This window comes from Mytilus galloprovincialis, chromosome 8 (genome assembly GCF_965363235.1).
Source record: "Mytilus galloprovincialis chromosome 8, xbMytGall1.hap1.1, whole genome shotgun sequence".
Lineage (NCBI taxonomy): Eukaryota > Metazoa > Mollusca > Bivalvia > Mytilida > Mytilidae > Mytilus > Mytilus galloprovincialis.
In genome coordinates this window covers 81,637,535-81,656,513 of record NC_134845.1, presented here as the reverse complement: position 1 = coordinate 81,656,513, position 18,979 = coordinate 81,637,535, and the positions used below count along the sequence as shown (strand labels likewise).

Here is an 18,979-nt window from a genome sequence, read left to right as displayed (position 1 = left end):
AAAATTCTTGACGGCTGGCTGAACGAAGACATACTCCAGGTAGGCCATTATACCAGAAGTAGAGGTAGTCAAACCCTTCGCCGTTTTCGCCGGTATTTCACGAAGTAAAATTAAACTTCATTATTGCCAGCTCTTCAAACTAAGAGATTCTGCACGTTGGCCATTATACCAGAGGTATAGGTAGGCAGTGCCTCTAAAATGACAAATGGCCCATAGCACTTTATAATTTTCCTCGACCCGTGCCATTTGGTCAGCAGAGGGTAAGGGGTATACTCTAGTATATCACAAAGTCCACCAAAAGTATTGACGGCTGTCCAAACGCAACCTTTGTATTACTGGTAAATTATTAAACCAGGGATATCGGTACCATAAATCACTTAAAACCTTTACTAAATTTTTCCATAGATATAAAGATTTTGTTTTGAAGTTTGGTGGTAGAAAACTTATTTCAAACGGGATAGCACATCCTCATTTTTACGGAAATGTTGTTAACCGTGCCCGGAAGTTTAGAAATGATCTATGTAAACTTGTTGCTCCTTTAAATAAACTTATTCTAAAAGGTTACATATTCAACACTGTAAAAAGATCACTGAATATTGTTTTATTGGTATAAATATTGATTTTGTTATCAGTAGATTAAAAGCTAACTAAATATTACTAGTATGTTATATACATATACATTTTCATGGATCTACAATCACTCGATACCTGTAACTTGGCATTCACAAGGTCATGTTTTTCTCTGGCTGTTTATTACGTCTTTACACTAAATCCATTGTATGTTGGATGTGTACGGATTGATTGTTTAGTCTTAGAGGCATGATTTTTGTATTAGTTGTTAGTGGCTTTGGACTAGCTGTCAGATAACTGCGAGTACTCTCAGATCTGTTCATTGTGTCTTTTTGTGTCGGGATGTATAAGTACCCGGCCACGTCCACTTGTATTTTTGTCTATCTGATGAGTTAAGCCTTTTTCAACTGATTTTTATAGTTCGTTCTTATGTTGTACTGTTATGCCACTGTCCCAGGTTATGGGGAGGGTTGCGATCCCGTAACATGTTTAACCCGCCACATTTTTTATGATAACAGAGGTAGAGGTGGGCATTGCCTTTAAAATAGTTTATAGCACTTATGCCTTAGACCCGTACTAGTTGGTCAGCAAAGAGTAAGAAGGGTACCTTGGTATATTGCAAAGTCGTTATAAAATATTGCCGGCTGGTCAAACTACCAGATTCTCCACATTGACCATGCTACCAGATCTAGAAGTATAGGTGGTCATTGCCTTTAAAACGGCTTACTGCACTTATATGACCTAGACCCGTACTTCGGGATTTTCTACCTGGATCATTATACCAGAGGTAGAGGTGGGCAATAGTTTATTTCGACTTCGTTGTAAACAGAGGTACCATCTTTCCTTTTTTACCCTAAGCAGGCAAAATTGTAAAGGTATTTTGACTAAGTGTTATAGGCCCTTTTAAATGCAATTACCATCTCAACCTCTGGTAAAATGGCCTACGTGGAGAATCTATTAGTTTGGCCATCCGGCAATAGTTAAATTCGACTTTTTTGTAAACAGAGGTACCAGCTTTCGATTCATTATTGTCGAACTCGTACGGGTATAGGGCATAAGTGTACCATTTTTAAGGCAATGCCCACCTCTTTCTCTGGTGAAATGGCCTACGTGGAGAATCACTTAGTTTGGCCAGCCGGTAATTATTATAGTGTTTTTCGACTTCGTTGCAAACAGAGGTAACACGATGCCTCTGCTGGTGGACTATTAGTCCCCGAGGGTATCACCAGCCCAGTAGCCAGTACTTCGGTACTGGCATGAAAATACGGATTTTTTGTGTTATTAAAATTTGCTGTTACAAAATATATGAACTTATTATAAATTAAGGAATGTATCTCCCTCATGCAAAGCTCTAATTCCTTTCACGGATTTGGCTATGCTTTTTGGACCTTTTGGATTATAGCTCTTCGTCTTTTATATAAGCTTTGGATTTCAAATATTTTGGTCACGAGCATCACTGAAGAGACATGTATTGTCGAAATGCGCATCTGGTGCAAGAAAATTAGTACCGTTAATTTTATTACCCTTTAAATCCGTTGTTGTCAAACTCGTACGGGTCTAAGGCCTAAGTGTTCTATGCAATTTTTAAGCAATCCGCTACCATTGGCATCATGCCCCACGTGGAGAATCTTTTGGCCAACCGGTTATAGTTTATTTCGACTTTTTAATATACCAAGGTACTGCCCTTACCCTTTGCTGACTTACTCGTACGGGTCAAGGGCAAGTGCTATGGGCCATTTTAAAGGCAAGGCCTTCCTCTGAATGGAATTGCATAAATTATCATGTTGAGATTAATAACTCTGACTGATCTTTTTATGACCTCTATTCTTGTTTACAATTTCGGAGAGTGTCCTTTGTTGAATATGCATATAGACCAAGGTGATCACAAATGCTCTTCAGCGACTCTAGTTTATGATCATTAGAACTATGTATAGCTGGTTAAAAATGACTTTAAAGACCAATGTCGAATACTTTTCGCTTGATAGTTTGGAACTGGTGTACAGGGTAATTTGAAGGGACGTAATTCGAGTTCGAACTTTTCCTCTTGAACTAAAATATGACATATGACTTGCATGCTTTTATTATAGACATGTAAAGTTTAGCTTATCCCTTATTGTGCATGAGGTAAGTTCAATAAGCATTAGACTATATGCCAGGTATTTCTGACAACCAATTACAAACAATTTAGGGCTTAATCTAATGAGGCTTTTCCCAGGATGCAATTGCTCGTTACAATCTACAGTTGACCAAATAATTCACAGATTCCGCAAAAGGATCGTTTAATGATAGGCCATGTCTATTGAGACTTAAAGCAACAAACGACCAGCAGGACCGATACATTTGTCTTTTACATCTCCGATATTGATTCCGCGTGGCGTTCCAATTGACATGACCTTTCCTTGGTGATATTTTAATGGCCTTCCGGTGTAAAAAAATGTTAACCAACAACCATATCGGGTGTTACCAAAAGCCGTCAGCGATGGTCACACCGACAATTTGCTACCTTCATGGACTAAAGTCTGGCTTTTCGCTGGATCATATTTAACATCTTGTGTTGTCACTACCATGCTGTAGAGATTTCGTTGCACTACATTACAGAAACATTCTTTGTTAGGACTCTATGTTGGTATTTCGACATAGTATGTTTCATATACCCATTGTAGCCAAAAAATGATAATGAAACATTTCTGTTTGATATCGATCTATTGTGATTTGTAAATTTTCATATTCAATTTTTGTGTGTTTAAAGATTACCATTTTAAACAAAGATTTTATTTTTGAAAAAGCAAGTGTTAGACTTTTGCTTTTATTGACACTCAATTCATGTAACCTGTCATTTTTTAAATGTGCTTATTTATAAGAGTCCTGGACTGCATTCCAGCGGATTTCATTCTTTTACTTTTGTGTACATTTGATACAGAACAGTATTTTGTTCAAATGTTTTACCAATATTTTAGCTGCATTTAACTTCTTGAACGCCTAGAACAGCGAAACAAAATTTAGATTTCAGAAATAAATAGCCTTTAGCCATCGACGTATAGCTGATGATTTCAAGAGTTGTTTTCGTAAAGGATGATTCCTTTATTTTTGTGCAATACTTGCTCTTTCGGAGGCTCGAAGGTAAAGAATTTCAGCAAAAAATAATCATTTTAGTTTTCATTACAAATTTTATTTATTACATTATTAGTTATAACTTTTTGATTTGGCACAAAAATCAACCCCAAAAAAATCGAATGATTTTGTCCCCAGATTTATTTTTTAAATGTTTATATCACTGAAAAAGCTCCAAATTATCTCCCTTTAGTGCATTAATGACATTTTGTTTTGGCATTAGACTTGAAATATCTTTTTCAACTCATCGGTGACCTAAATATACTAGTCAACAAAAGAAACGATACAAGACTTGTTATCAAATTAAAGATACAGTTTTCCGTTCATTGGACCAATAGTGAAGGTAGTAATACTTAATCATAATGGAAATATAAATCCGTTTAATAACAAAAAAAATTTTGGCTTTCGTGATTTTTGTTATGGCGATTTTATTTTTTTACAAAATTTACATAAAACGACAATTTTAAAATCAGAAGTTCCAACTAATGATGCCAACCTCTCATTTGAAGGTAAAGACAGTGTTTGCCATCAATTTGTTTTTTAAAATCGTACAGTTTCTTCGTTTATTTTTTAAGCAAATTTCGGCCCCACGAGAAATCGTTAAAATGTTAACATTATCAATTGATAGACAGTATGACTTTTGTGTAAAGTAATATTCAAAAAGTGGTAACAATCTTAAAACTAATCCGAAAGGTTCCAAATTTACTTTGGGTTGTTTTCACATCTAAACCATTGATTTGAGACGAGAAAAAAAATCAATAAACACTTTTTTTTCCCAAAAAATTGAAAAAACAGTCCTTCAACCCATTTATTACAACATAAACATAACTTGATTAGCATATTGAATATTTTTTAACAAATTTGAATTTTTTTCAGTACTTAGAAAATTATGTGTCGATTTTTTATTCAACTTTCCGCAAAACCAATTTGCACCCTATGATCGTTTACACGGAATTTGAATACTTTCCGAAAAGTTTTGATTTTCATTATCACATATGCATAAATTGTAAATGAAAGCTTTTTAAAATAGTGTATCTCATTTTGTTTTATATTTCATACTTTTTGAGAAATTTTATTTCAAAGTCGTGTATCGTTTCTTTTGTTGACTAGTATATATTTTTCAAATATGCCTTAGGTTAACTAAAAAGTTGTAAAATTGAATGGATTTCTGTAATTTAGTTCTTTTTTATTTCGATTTATATCTCTATTTCTCCTATTAGTTCAACTTACAAAAAGTACTAAAACAAAAATGGTTGCTTTTTTCGAGGGCAGATTGTGAGCTTTGAGTGAACGATAACCCCATGTTTTATTTGATTTTTCTATTAAGTATATGATAAAAGTTCATCTATAGAAGAAAGAAAAAAATCCTTTGGTTAAAAAATAATGGATTAATACCCTCAAGTCCCCTTAACGACAAAAAAGATTAAAAGAACAATTACGTTTAAGTATCACCTACAGTATTTTACAAACTCCATTGGTGGTACGATATATTTCTGCTGGTTTTTTTTACAAAGTTATTGTCCTGAATAAACATGCGTTTGTGCGTTTTTGCGTTTCAGTTTTTATTGTGAAATTTCTTCTATCAGCCAGAAATCCATGTATTTTAACGAATTACTACAAATCTAATCATTGTCTAGTGCCCTAAAATGAGATTTTCCGAGACGCTGGGTTTGAAATGGGATATCCTATTTAATTTATACAATATTTGGAATATTAAAAAGATGCAGATAGGAATTGTCGGTCCTTATGAAAGTGTTCGCAAGTAGTTAAATTATAAACTCATTGTAGGATTATCAAAAAGCAACTATTAAGGACCCCTTGGATTAAAGATCTTCCAAGACAACGGGTTCGAGAGTTTGAGTTTAACATCTGTTTTTTTTTTAGTGTTTTGTGGATTGTTGTGTGTCTTGATGTTTGTCATTCAGCTGCGGTTTGATAGTTTGTTTCAACCTTTTTTAGTGTGATTGTCCATTGGTATATTTTACCTCTCTCTTTTATATGATATCGCAATAATTATATATATATAAGCGTTCATATACATTTATATGGATACATAAAATAGACATAATGATTAGATGAGTGGAAAAAAGAAAAGGAAGTAATAGAAAAAAAAGAGACATAAACAGGAGAAGCAGATGGCAAGATATACGGATATTTGTACGTGTGAGAGTTGGCATTCTTAGTCTTTTACAGTAGGGATATTTTAGATCGTGTTATATAGACTAATTCTCATTCATTCTGATTGTAAGTTAGTCTGTCATCCTCAAACGTGTTAGCAATGGTGTACCTACACCAATATGTAGAATGCATCGGATATTTAAAGAATTAGACGAACATGCTCGAAACTTTATAATAGTTTAGAAATTGATCAAATCAAATAATCTTTGTGTAATGGTTTCGTTATTGAAATTCTAAATTTATGTTTAACCGCGCTAAAAATTAAATATGACAATCATACAAATAAGTCAGGAACGGAGGTTCAATCTGTAATTTAATATAGCTGTTGTTTCTGTATATCATATTTGTTTGTCGTATTGAGAATTGTAAATCAATGGTTTTCTCGTTTGATTAGTTTTACCATTATGGTGATGGTGTCGGCGTTTGCTGCATGTGGAAATGCACACATTTACGACATGTTATTGCTTATACGCAATTACGCAAAGTTTCTTCTTCCCGCTAGTGATATATAGTCACAATTTCCACTTATATACGAATAGACGATTGACAGTTGCTCCAAATATTTTGCAACATTTCAATTTTTTTTTATTTCAGTTTGGTAATAGTTTCGTCATATTCCCAACAACTTTATTTTTCTTAAACATTACAAACATTACAAATATAACAAACAAACAAACTTTATTTTTGGAACACTATCACAAAGTTTAAGGAACACATGTGTGGCACTAGCTATTTATCAAAATACACTGTATTAATCCATAAATTTCAGAATTGTCTAGCAATATAAGGACTTTGTTTAACACAATATCAGCCAAGTAGTTTATTGTTGTTTGACAAACTCGAAAAGAGGGGCAAAAGTAATAAAATGCTAACTTAAGCATTTACTTAATTTCTATCACGAAATAAATGCTTTCAATATTTTAGATACAGATACAATATCGTGCATTTAAAATTTAAGAGCTCTGATTGTCCCACATGAAAAGTTCTGATTGATCCACATTATTTTATGAGGTGAAATGTTTTTATCCCTTGTTAGATTGTCTCTATGCTTTTGTTTCAGATATATAAGCCAAAATCTACATTTATCCGATGTTCTATTTTTAGACATGGCGGCCATCTTAATTATTGGGCGGGGTCATCAGATATTTTTTTGAAACTAGATACCCTAAGGATAATTTTGGCCATGTTTGCTTTAATTTTGCCAGTAGTTTCAGAAGAGAAGATTTTTGTAAAAATTATTGACGACGACGGATAATGAGAAAATGAGAAAAGCTCACTTAGCCCTGTGGTCCAGGTGAGCTAAAAATGCAAAACGGACAAAAATCAAAAGTGTCGGACAAAAAGCAAAACGGACAAAAAGCAACGGACAAAAATCAAAAGTGTCGGACAAAAAGCAAAATAATCGGACAAAAAGCAAAAGCGGACAAAACGCAAATTGCGGACAAAAAGCACCGTATCAGACGTCCAACGGATAAAATGTCCGTTGAACTTCCGTTAGGCGTCCGTTTTGTACGGTACTCGTCCGTTTTGTATCCGTAACGTGTCCGTTATGCATCCGTTGGAGATCCGGTAGACCAATTCACCAACGGACGTCTACCGGACGCTAACGGACGCCTAACGGATAAAACGGATGTGAAACGGACATTTACGGAAGGATAACGGATAAAACGGATGCCTACCAGATGTAAACCGGACAAATGCCAATTGAAATTTCGCGTCAGAAATGCTAATAATTGGTATGTTTTCTTGAGTGTCATGAATATTTATTATTCGTTGTGGATCTTGAAGTAAGAGCACGTCTTCGCTACCAAGCAGCTCTTATTCGGGCCAGACTCAACTTAAATGTAGCAAATATAAACCTTATAGCTGTCGAAAGGAGAAGAAGGAGAAGACAAAGGAGAATGTGGACTAGACCATGGCTTAGTCCTGAAAGACGACGCAGTTTTGGTCTATATGACCAACTCATGACGAACTTAGGCGGGAGGATCGGAAGTCCTTTGTACACTTCCTTCGAATGCCCACAGAGATGTTCGACGAGATATATCAGCGGGTTGGACCTCGCATAGCCAAGCCGAATACCTTTTACAGAAATCCACTGGAATCAGGACTCCAGTTAGCAATTACATTTACACACCTTGCTTCTGGAGCAAAATATCGTAGCATGCAGTACGGATGGAGAGTTCCCATATCCGTTTTCATACCAGAGGTACATAATATAAACAAATTCAGAAAATCAACTTAAACCCCATAAAACTGAATTACCACACTGCTTCTACCTTGATTTTTTTAAATCAGAGGAGCTTTAGGCCACTTTTTTTTTATTAGTTGGTTTACGGATCCGCCGACCCTGTTTTTCACGATATTGAAATAAAAATAAAAACGATTTTGAAGATTTTTTTTAATTCCGCCGATCCTTTTCTGTTTAAAGAAGTACAAATAAAAATAAAAACATGATAAAAAAAAGATCGGTCTTTCTTCTTCCAGTCGGAATACCCTCGGAGTGGATTCGAAAATCCCGTGCGGTTCCCTGTTCAGTCAACGTTTCATCATGATCTAATGTGGTGAAAAGGAACCAGTTCAAAGGCGGTTCCCTGTTCAGTCAACGTTTCATCATGATCTAATGCGGTGAAAAGGAACCAGTTGAAAATGGAGGACCAGATACGATTTTACAATACGTACTTGTAAAGACTAAAGACTACGTACTTAGATTTACCCATTAATTGTTGGAGATTTTCGGTGTAAATCTAGCGGTTGAACAAATTGAACATCGCAGTCATGAATAATAAAAATGAAAATTATTTTTGAGATCGTTTGGGTATTTTGGTTTAAAAGGTCGGACCATCGCTAGTTTGAACCCACAGGCACTTGTTTCTAGAAGTTCTATTTATATGGATAGTCGACCTTCCTATGGATAGAAACAAGTGCCCGTGTTTGAATCCCTGTTTCAGACAGTCAGTGAGGTTGACGGCGGGTCAACTTTGGTTCAAGTGTTGATCAGAAAGTCTGAGACCCGTTGAAAGGGGCTGTTTTAGTTCCATTACAGGTACTAGTCCAAATAATTATGACGTCTGGCAAGGCTTCCTGGCATCCCAGATTTGTTTTTAAATAGCCTTGCCAGACGTCACTAAAGGGAAGTATCTTTTAACTTGCTGCCAGGGATGGGTGTCATTAATTGGCCTTATTATATAAATACCTTCCCACGGTACCCATTAAGATTTAATGGAACAGAGATGGGTTATCATCGGGTGAACAATATCCCAACACAAAGTCAGAACATGTATAACTGTCATAGAATGGACGACAATTAAAATCACTTCAACATTTATAAAAAGGGACAATCACAGGACACTTCGAGATATAAGCTAATACTTAATGCAGTGTAAAATAGCATAAAAAGCCTAAAAAGGACATGTTTTCATGTACCACATATGAAGGCATATGACCTGCAGAGCGCATATGGTATTTCCTCAATAAAATTGTATTGTGTTATGAGGAATTTGTCACTCCCTGATCTAAATTTGATAAATAAATACACAGAACAAAGAGAAATGCAATTGGAAAAGACACTTCCCTTCCATCATGGACATTTAATATATATATCTTCTTTCATCAATCTGCATTGGCATTTGACTCCTTGTAACACATTTAATTTAAAATAAAACAGCAAGAATTAATACCAAATTATGAAACGATCTGCATACATTGTTAGTATATTACACTATTATATAGGGCCTAAATTAAAATATTGTTTGTTTGCCCTTTTCAGACCCTATGTTTTGAAACAGGGTAGGTAGGTAGGTAAAATATTTTATTTTTTTCCCCAAAAAAATAACTTGGCTCGGTATATTTTTTTTCATGGGTAGGCAGGTAGGTATAATATTTTATTTTATAGATACAAAATCTGCATAATGTCATTTTTGTCTGTTTTGCTTTTGCTAATAGATCTATTAAAGTTTCTGGGACTAGGCTTCGAAAAAAAGTATCATGTAGAATGTGAAGTTAATTCATATGCACTCAGTACTATTTTGTTTTCAAATACCAAAATATAGAGCTGTGCCGCATATTTTCAACGTTTAAATATGCCTGGATCTTTGAAGAGTTTTAGCTTGCACTAATATTCTGTACTACGTACCTTGTACGCTTACCTCTACCTAAAGGTTTTCTGTAAGAGATAACTTTGTCCTGGTAAAATATGTCCTGGCAGACATACATTGCTAGTAGAAAAAGTCCCTAGAGTGTTTAAATTTCCGTGTGTGCCTTTGTTTCTAATAAAAATGCTACAAGACTTGAACTCAATTGTCACATATTTTACATCGCATTTATAAATGATCTGTATGGAAAACTTGGGCGATTTTACTGCCAAAAATTCTCCACTTCACAGGCTTTTGTCACCTTTGGTTCATGTCAGATATAAATAATATAGCAATGCTGGTCGAAGGCATCGTTAACATAATCTTCCTGATCTACGGATCACAAAAGGCCATCCCTACATAGAATACAAGGTCCATTTACACAAAATACTACGGTTTGTACACACGTTGATAATTTTGTATTAAACGAACTATTTTGTATTAAACGAACTTTTTTGTAAATGAACCCTGCTCTTCAAGTATAAAAATACATAGTTTACGTTCGTCATATCATGATTTCAAAGCGTTCAACATCAATTTCAAACAAATGCTTTGAAACTCTAAATGCAAGTGTTCATGTCAAACGCTCACGTGATACCAAACGGACTAGACCTTTCACGATAAAGATAAAACCCGAGGATTCCGGTAAAAAAGTTTTGAGCGGGAAATACAAATAAAGATTTTTGGTAGGAACGAAAAAATAAAATAAAATAAAATCTTGCTGATAAATACAAATAAAAGATTTTCAGGCAGAACGAATTTAAAGGGTCGGTCGGTAAAGGGCAAACAAACAATATTTTAATTTAAGCCTAGAGTTATGTCATTGTTTGTTGTTTCTCTCCATTTTTGGTTAAAAAAAACCAGCATTAATTCCAATTTTTATTTTTAATTTTTTTTCGACCTCCTACCCTATATTTTTTCATTATTTTTATTTTTATTTTTTTTTCGACCTCCTACCCTTCCTTTTTTAAGAAGAATCCCGTAAACCAACTAATAAAAAAAAAGTGGCCTTATATTAGCACACCTATCATGCTAAACAAGACGCAACTACAAAATAAAATCAACTAAAACAGTTAACTTTTAAAAGTGACCCTCGTGTGTAAAAACGTTAAAAAAAATCGGATAAATTGTTCAATTTGCTTGGTACGTGTGACCTTGATACCTGTCCTACTGACCACACTTTCCAAGAAGCAAATATTATATATACTAGATAGCATGTCCATCTGACGCGCCTTTAATTTTTATATGGTTTATTGCTTTAAATTTTCAGAAGGTTTATTGCCTTTAATTTTTAGATGGTTTATTGCCTTTAATTTTCAAATTATTTTGTTCATCCGTTTTATCCGTTACGCTTCCGTTATGTGTCCGTTTTATCCGGTACTCGTCCGTTGGATGTACGTTCGACGTCCGTTCTGTCCGGTACGTATCCGTTTCACGTACGTTCAATGTCCGTTGTGTGTACATTAGGCATTCGTTACATGTTCGTTAGTACACCAACGGACTCCCAACGGATAAAAATTTTGTCAACGGATAACTTTTTTTTATCCGTTAGGCGTCCGTTCGAGCTATCCGGTAAGGTGTGACCGAGGCTTAACGGACATGCAACGGATATGGACGGACTTCTAACGGATAAGAACGGACGTCTAACGGACATGAACGGATTGAAAAAAGTTATACCTTAGGCGTCCGTTCGAGCTATCCGGTAAGGTGTGACCGAAGCTTTAACGTTTGCATGTCATCTAATGTGATAAATGTTTTGATATGGCCCTTAAATTGATTTTTTTTTTTTTTATTTTATTCAATAGTACAAGTTATAAAAGTTTGAATAGTCTATCGTCGGGGCCACTAAGTTTTGCCCTTATCCAAGTTTTATAAAACACCATGCGTATTACTACCAACCACAGAAAGATAAAATGTTGGTGGCATTACTTTCACCGTTTCGACTTATTCCCTTTTTAAAGGGAAAATTGTTAAACTTGCCGTCTTTGCACCCTTTTTTTACTCTGCCTCAAACAGTATTAATAAACGTGCACACAATAAGTATCATCACTAAACTCTGTACAGACCGAGCTCGAATTTGAGTGGCATCACTTTCACTGTTCTCAAGTTGTGTTCCTGTATAAATGGGGGGGGGGGCTGAATTTGCCATTTCCTTACTCTTACGTTACTTTGTCTTAACTAAATTTTATGATATTGATACCCAATGCTAATTATCACATGACATAGTACAAACTCGAAGTTGTGTAGCGTAACTTTTGGTGTTCTCAAGGAACCACAGTCTCTACGGGTGCGTACAATGGTCTGTTTTGTAATCCATAGAGACCAATTTATTAAGTGAAATAGTATCATGCCTTGTCTTACGTGTATACTGTCGGGAATGGCTGTTGTTAAATGGACCGTAAAACTAAGTAGATATATGGGTGGATTGACGCTTAACGTCCAGTGAAAAATATTACATTCATATCAGAACGAAAGAGTCTTTCGAGTGAGGTAAATATGAACCCTGATTGGACTATACCGACACACAGAGCCGAATTTTTAACCTAGTAGTTCACAAGGCAGTATTCCCAAGGAAGATATATTACGCTTTACAGACAAATTGAATTATTTCTTATATTTTTCTTACACATATATACATATATAAAAAGGAAAATGTGGTATGATTTCAGTGAGCAAAGTCCATACCGCATCCCTCATATTACACTCCCTTGAACAAAAACTTATACTGACACGGGATGGATGGAAGAACGCAGTAGAGAAATAACAGATTGGCGCATAGAAGTTGTGTTATTCTAAATTTTTTTTCTTTTTTACAGACAGTAAGTTTACACAGTTTGTCTATGCCACATCTTAGTAAACATGAGTTAAGCCGTAAGTTTTCTCGTTAGCATTGTTTTACATTTTTCATTTCGGGGCCTTTTATAGCATTTTGGTCTCGTGTGGGGAGTTTTCTCATTGCCTACATACCACATTTTCTTTTTTTATATTTATATCAAAATGTTTTGGTTATTGTAAAGATATGGGACAAAGGGAAAGACTATACACATTGATACATCTTATAGTCGTACATTTGTACCAATACACTGAAATATTTCGTATATAAGTCCTAACTTCATATATAAGTTACAGTGAATTTGTAGAATCCCTGAAATTTTCAGGGAGTATGTAGAATCACTGGCCAGTTTATAGGCATTATAACATGCTAATTTGTAAAATTTTCAGGGATTATGTATAATCACTAGAAAAAACGTCAGGGATTATACATAATAACTGAAATGAAGAAATAGTTTTATTTATAAAGAAAAATAATAAAAATCAAATAATTTATGCTTTTATGAAAAAATCAAAAATATATGATAAGATCAATAACGTTCCCATTACTAGTACTTGTTATATGTGAAACATTGTTATTTATTCACAGCTGAAAGTCTCACCGAATTGAACATTACATAATAAAGAATCTAAGCTTCAGATCTGGGCTCCGAGCAAAGGAGATATTATCTCGATAAATGCCGGAATGTGACTCTCGTCCACTCCTTGACCATAATCTTGAAATTGAAAAGGGTAGACATTTTAAATCAATCCGGAAGAGATAGACTTTGGCCTTTATACAAATGTAGCTGCCTATGCGGTATAGGTATTGCTCATTGTTGAAGGCCGTACGGTAACCTATAGTTGTTAATTTCTGTGTCGTTGGGTCTGTTGTTGAGAGTTGTCTCATTGGTAATCATACCACATCTTCTATTTTTATTTTTGTAAACTATTCCATGTTCTAAAAAACGAGGAACATTTTCCTCTTGGGGTGTCATATAAATAATAACTGAAGATTGAATCGTGTGCATGTAAGACAAGTTTCGTTGTGGAGGGGTCTAAATACAGCACAAATAAGCTTTCTTTAATCAAGCCTTTAAGTTATAAACAATTTCAAGTAATATTTCGAGATCTGTCTCTTATATTTTCAAAGAATTTTTAACAAAATATTTGTGACTTTTTGTTCTGTGACTTTCTGTCCGTTTACCGAGAATTTGAAAAGTTAATGTAAAAAAACGAATAAAACACAAATGAAAATTGTGTTTATCATGTGCCCTATTTCGTTTTTTTTATTCTAGTCACTTTGTAATTCAGACTTTGTTCATACATTTGTTTCGTCCTGAATAAACACGAAATATTTTCCACTGGAAGTTAAGCAACCAACAATCAATCAGTCATAGATTCGCGGAAAGGTGATGTTTAAAAATCGATATTTCTAGATTTTTAAAGTCAAATTACAGTTCAATTAAGTATATTTTGGAGATTTAAAAAATCGAAATTTTATCTTTGAAAAAAAAATTCGATGATTATTTTTTTTTCTATGTCTCTTCCGTAGAATAACGTAATTCATGTGAAGTATTAATCTAAAGTTATAATTAACAAAGTCAGTAGAGTTTAAATTTCAAATAAGTTTAATATTGAAAAACAGTAACTAGAATTATTTAAGAATTTTAATACATTTATTAAACACGATGTTTTAAATGATATTTTTGTGTATTCAATGAACAGTTACTGTCAGTTTATTAAGATATGATTTTGGTGCCAAAATGTCTGACCCCAGACTTGTTTAAATAATTAACTAACAATTTGAATTATATTTTTTAATTGCTGATGATGGTTGTAAAAATATTTATGAAGGTTTAGACAATGGCACAGGAAGCCATACAGTTGTAATTTCCAGTCGGTCATGGTCAAACACTTGTGACCCTTGGTCCACCCAGAAACCATTTAACATTACACATGCCACCCTTGATCCACACAGAAGCCATTTAACATTACACATGCCACTTTTGGTCATTCTGAATAAAAGTGAAAGAAAACCGGGGCTATTCATCACATGAGAATTTGCCATCATGACAACAAGTAGACCAAAGACAGCTGGTAAGTAATTTAGAGAAATTATATTTATATAAAAATAAAATTGAGAATGGAAATGGGGAATGTGTCAAAGAGACAACAACCCGACCAAATAAAAAACAACAGCAGAGGGTCACCAACAGGTCTTCTATTTATATACTTATTTATTCTTTTTTTTCTGTATGAGCTTTCTATCTTAGGAACACCCCTTAATGCGTAATAGGGAATATTTACAGAAATGGGTATGTCGTAGAGTTTTTTTGTTTTTTTTTTGGGGGGGGGGGGTTCAAAAGTAGATTAAAATATAGGTTAAATTAAAAACGAAAATATTGTTCAGTAGACGTGCTCTGTGCAGATAGTGATAAAATTAAAAAAAAAACGTATAACATACAAATATTTGATATTTAAAAAAGAAATATTTATGTATAATATATGCCCATAGTATTATCGTTGTCAAGCCACCAATTCACTTACTCCAATTTAGAACATATAAAGAAGCCCTCCCCTGACAAAAAAAACCCAACCCAACAAATTTGAAAAAATGAAATTAACTTTTGGTGAAAGAGAAATATATTAATTCTTTTTGAGCCAAAATCTATTTGTCCATGAGTTTGCATTAACAGGTTAGGAAAAATGCGGTCCATAGTATACCTATTTCAAAGATTTCCAGAAATTCAAGGTCTATTTCAAGTAGTATAAAAAAATATTTAGAAAGCTGTGAAAATTATATATAGATTTCTTATATGATGGACCTAAGTTTATTTTTTATACATTTCCTTATAACTTCTATTGATTTTTTTCAAAATAAATTATCATTATCTCCATTAAATTCGTCTTTAATTTTATATGTAAAGAATTTTTAAGACTCAGAAAAAATGTTAAACCACAATTTACTAATCGTAGTCCTAGTCTGTTCAATTTATTTCTGCATACAACTAATTGCAGTCCGAGTTTGTAATCGTCCGAGATTGTTATAGAACGAGTCCGATTCTATTTTAGTCTGAGTTATGCAGCAGCGTACTAATCTTTCATGTCGGTCCTGCCCACATTAAATGTCCCATTTTTTATTTTTTTTTATACAACGGATAAAATAATATATATTTGACATGTTAATAATTGTTTGAACAATAACAAAGGTGGACAATCAAATATCATTATTCGAAAACTATTTTTGATATTTTAAATATAAAAAGAAGATGTGGTATGATTGCCAATGAGACAACTCTCCACGTTTAAGACAAAAATGACACAGAAATTAACATCTAGAGATCACCCATACCGCATAGTCAGCTATAAAAGGCCCAGAAATGACAGTGTAAAACAATTTAAACGAGAAAACTATCGGCCTTATTTATATAAAAAAAAAATGAACGAAAAACAAATATGTAACACATAAACAAACGACAACCACTGAATTACAGGCTCCTAACTTGGGACAGGCACATACATAATGTTTGTTTTCAGATTTCATATAGAAATATAAAACTTATCAATGTATAATATTCATATTAAAATTATTTGTATGTATGCTAAATTAAAATAAAAACAAATATTTCAGAGATGCAACCATAAGTCAATATTAATCAGAAATAATTCATTTGACTTAGATCTTAATAACCTTTATAATTTTATATAACTGGTGTTATAACAATTGCCATATACATAAAAGCTGGCCCCAAAGCTAATGCACACAAAACTTTTTCGGTAAAAGTTATACAAACTACTCAAATTGAGACATATTGTTTGATTAGCCGAATCCCTTCCATGAAAATGCTAATTGTCTTAATCGGCATTGATAGTCAATACTGTTTCTTATAATATATATATCAAGATCAGTTTCCCTAGAAGTGGTTCAGTAATATCGATAACTTGTGTCGTGGCGAATATTATAAGTTATTTAAAACTCAGTTCTACGTCTTCCAGAGGATTAAAAGAATATGGATTTCAAAACTGAAAGCATGTAATACAAAAATTCCTATGGAAACTGGCAGATGGTACATCATCGCTAGAACCGATGTCATAATGTACTTTATATAAGTCGAATCATGTATTGTTGATGAATATCATTATTTATATGTATGTAATAAGAGTACTATTACTGAACTTCGGAAGAAATATAAACCGAACTATTATACAACATACCCCGCATCTTTACTGAAAATGCAAAATATGCTGTCATTGTGTCACTGTCAGTTATTGAATAACTTCTCTATATGTACCAAGAAACTTATGATCTTTAGAAATTACACTTTTGTTATTAGTTGCTTCAACTTGACTATCTATTCTGTCATTTATTGTTTTTGATTTGTAATTTGTCCTCATGTAACACATATGTTGTGTCTGAGTGTAAATAAAGAATTGAATTGATAGATTCGCTACAACGTTTCAAAATAATATAACGATTTTTGATAGTATATAAATAAAGTCACTGAAAAGGCGGAAAAAAATAAAGATTCCGTGTGCTTGTTTTCGAGATATAAGCCATTTAAATTTTGCGGGAAATAATTTTCTGTGGACTTTTCATATATTTAACAAGGACATTTTTATATGTGGCTTTTTAAATTGTGTTATAAAATTATGAAAAAGGAATTGGGGGGTAGTGTGGATTTCTTTTCAATGACACTAAACGGCTAAAATGATAAATCACGTACACCAAAAGCCCAGTTTCGGGCTGAAAATGCATGAAATATTTGTCACTTGACGTTAAACAATCAATCAATCATTTGCCATTATTTCTTAAAACCGCTTAATTAAATAACTTGTTTATAACTTGTATTTACCAAAGACATAATAAAACTCTTGATATTCTTAATGACCAAAAATGTAAATATTTTACTGTACAATTAATTGTGTAGAAGATGTTTTGTTTATGCATTGTATATTTTATGCAGATCTGCGATATGTTTTTTTTTTTAAAGCAAGTGAAATTAACCCAAATTTTAACGATTTAAATAATGATGACAAATTCATTGTTCTGACTCTTTACAAACATTTTTAACGAAATCTTTATATTTTATTCTTAATAGCAGAAAGTATTGGTTATAGTATGTCCTTTGTTGTAAAAAGCTTTATTAAGGTGGTACCTAACACTACAGGGAGATAACTCTGTAAAATCAGCTAAACGTTTTAACGTCTCAATGATCAAAAATAGTGTTTGTCAAACTGCTATATAATCAGTGTATTTTTTTTTCTGATAAAACGGTTGGTTAAAATTTTTTGAAATTTTTATATTTTTGTCAAAGGGTCAAAGTAAATACTTCGTCAAAATTTAATGAAAATTATAAGAGCCAAATTAATTTTAGTGAAAGTGTAGGGTATACCACCTTAATTCGTTTTTAAACCAGTTGTTGCATTGGCATAATGCGGGTTCTTTTCGTATATGTTATGATGGCATGATACTAAAACCCTAATGAGATGGGTTTTCCTTGATTTGCATAAGACGAGGACAATGGCATAATCTTTCGAACATATTAATCAACTAAAGGTCTAGAGCTGGCATGTCATTAACACTTCACTGCTACTTTATTTCTCATAGAACTACAATTATCTAAAATATTTTTACTTAGATATGATATCCACTTAATTTCTATTCCGGAAACATTATAAAATAAAAGCAAAAGTTTGTATAATACAACACACATTTCCTTTCTACTCTAGAAATAAATCATTCGCAACTTTAAAGACATAGTAATGGGGTGTATGTCAAACTCTGCATGCACTGCGAAGTTTGGAGTAGACTTTTTAGACAAAATTGTATGTACACGTTCAAGTATATTTGTATTTTCAAATCCCCGTATTTCTGAAACATTTAACAGTATTGGTAAAACTATTTTATCAAACAATTAAAGTTGACATTCGATTGGCATTGTTTTGTCTACATTTTGGTAATTATAGACTTTACATAGCTTGATATGTGACTTGTTCCTTGGATTCACTTCTAGAAAAGAAAATATCTTAATATTTGATACGTTCAATAACCATTTACAATTTACTGTAAATTTGAGATTTGCTGGCATTCTGACACTGGAAAATATCAAAACTTCACGTTTTTTTTAATTTATTTTCATGTTCCATTCTTCATAATACACGTATTCGTAAAAGGT

The 18,979-nt window shown here is 33.2% G+C and overlaps 1 long non-coding RNA gene across 1 annotated transcript in view; it reads left to right on the top strand.

Moving 5' to 3' along the window:
* The first annotated feature begins 14,705 nt into the window (after nucleotides 1–14,705).
* The window catches only part of LOC143042664 (uncharacterized), a 42,404-nt gene continuing 38,130 nt past the window's right edge, over nucleotides 14,706–18,979 (top strand). The window contains exon 1 of the long non-coding RNA XR_012968076.1: nucleotides 14,706–14,900. This is a non-coding gene — a long non-coding RNA (uncharacterized LOC143042664). The remainder of the gene's footprint in view (nucleotides 14,901–18,979) is intronic.